Raw genomic sequence first — 2500 nt, 5'->3', positions numbered from 1 at the left:
ACCTCTAGCAGGGAGATAGGGTTTGGAACGCGAAGAGCACCGCAGTTGCGGCGGTGTCCAGATCTTCCCCTCGGACCTTGAAAATCCAGGAGAGGGCCACGTGGAGGTGTCGCGCCGGTTCGTACCCATATCCGCAGCAGGTCTCCAAGGTAAAGAGCCTCTAGTCGATAGATTAATGTAGGTAAGGGAAGTCGGCAAATTGGATCCGTAACTTCGGAATAAGGATTGGCTCTGAGGAGCGGGGCGTGTCGGGCTTGGTCGGGAAGCGGGTTTGGCTGACGTGCCGGGCCTGGGCGAGCTGAACGGGACGCGGCGTATCTCTCTCTCTCGGGAGTGGATATCGTCGCGCACCCCGGATCCGAGCTCGGTCCCGTGCCTTGGCCTCCCGCGGATCTTCCTTGCTGCGAGGCTTCCGCGGCGGTTATACTGTCGCGGTCGTTCTCTTCGGCCACCATTCAACGCTCAGCTCAGAACTGGCACGGACTAGGGGAATCCGACTGTCTAATTAAAACAAAGCATTGCGATGGCCCCCAAGGGTGTTGACGCAATGTGATTTCTGCCCAGTGCTCTGAATGTCAACGTGAAGAAATTCAAAAAAGCGCGGGTAAACGGCGGGAGTAACTATGACTCTCTCTTAAGGTAGCCAAATGCCTCGTCATCTAATTAGTGACGCGCATGAATGGATTAACGAGATTCCCTCTGTCCCTATCTACTCCGAACATCTATAGAGCGAAGCCAGTATGAGTTTTACACTCCAGGAATGGCGCGGTCGGCCCCAAGCCGAGCCCTTATACGCTCAAACTAATTGTCCCTATCTACTGAGGGGAGTACTCCGCCGCAGCTTCAGGAAAGAAGATACAACACTCGGCACGCCAACTGGGAGGTCTTTCAAAGAGTGATCATAGAGAAGAAGGCGACACTCCGAGAGACAAACCCCCGGCAGCCGAACGAGGTTGAACGAATGGCCGAGCAGATGCAGGAAGTCCTCAGAAGAGCCTGCGATGCCGCCATTCCGAGGAAAAAATGGTATCACAGATCGGTGCCATGGTGGACGCCTGAGCTCACACGAGCAAAGAGGGAAGTCTACCGCTCAAGGAGGAAATACCAGGGGACCAGGGACCCCGCAACGAGGGAGCAGGAGAAGCTGCGGTATAGAGAAATCAGAAAGGAGTACGTAAAGGCAATCACCAAGGCCAAGATACGCAGCTGGAGAGAGTTTGTAACAAAGGAGGGCAACGCAGAACCCTGGGGTATCGCCTACCGAACGGCTACGGGCAAGCTAAGGAGGGAAGAAACAGTGTCGACTCTGCGGACGCCACAAGGGGAAACCCAACTGGCGAACTACTGCGGCAGCGATGCTGTCCGCCCTACTACCCGACGACGAGGAAGAAACGGACACCCCGGAGCAGACAGCGATCAGACGCGAAAGTACAACCCCCCCGAACGTCGAGGACACCCCAGAGTTCCGCTACGAGGAACTCAGCGGCGCCGTAAAACGACTAACGAAGGGGAAATGTCCTGGACCTGACCTAGTCGAGGCCGAAGTAATTCAACGCGCCTGGGGTGGAGTCCATCAGGAACTCCTCAGGCTCATGAATAGCTGCCTCACCTGGGGAGTCTTCCCAAAGGTTTGGAAACTGGGGAACGTCATCACTATCCCGAAGGGACCAGAACGGGATAAGAGTAGCCCGAAGTCTTACAGGCCGATTTGCCTACTATCGATGGTGGGCAAGTTACTGGAAAGGCTGATGGCTACCAGGATGGCAACTATATTCCACGACCACGCCTTAACGTCGGACAGGCAGTACGGCTTTCGCCCCGGAAGATCTACAGTGGACGCGATCACAAAATTCCGCGAGATAGTCGAGCGAATGAGCGAGGAAAAGTACGTACTCGCAATCGCGCTCGACATATCAGGAGCATTCGATAACGTGTGGTAGCCCAACGTGATGCACGAGTTGAAGAGAAGAGACTGCCCCGCCAATCTTTATCGACTGACGAGAAGCTACTTTTCGGACAGAGCCGTGCGAATCGCGGGGAAAAATGACATGGTCAGCAAGCCCGTTACGAAGGGTTGCCCGCAGGGGTCGGTACTGGGTCCAAGCTTTTGGAACCTAATATTCGACGACCTGCTAGCCGAACTCACGACAAGCGCGACAGAGTGCGAACCGATCGCGTACGCGGATGACATAGTGATCCTGGTCGCAGGAAACGCGAGAACCGAACTGCAAGAGAAGGGACAAAATATAGTCACACGCGTTGCTACCTGGTGCGCCAGGAAGAAACTCACGCTGTCGGCGGAGAAAACAGAAATGATGCTCGTCAAGGGCAAGCTGGATGCGGAGAAACCACCGATCATCAAGATCGATGGCAGAAGCATAAAAATGAAACAGGCGATCAAATACCTGGAAGTGTACCTAGAAAGCGGCCTGAAAATAAACAGGCATGTACACGAGGCGACAAAAAAGTGCCAGAAACTATTCAACAGCCTCGCGAGAGT

Source organism: Bombus vancouverensis, chromosome 12, assembly GCF_051014615.1.
Source record: "Bombus vancouverensis nearcticus chromosome 12, iyBomVanc1_principal, whole genome shotgun sequence".
In the NCBI taxonomy this organism is placed as follows: Eukaryota; Metazoa; Arthropoda; class Insecta; order Hymenoptera; family Apidae; genus Bombus; species Bombus vancouverensis.
The sequence above is the reverse complement of the archived record's forward strand: the minus strand, read 5'-3'. Positions refer to the sequence as shown.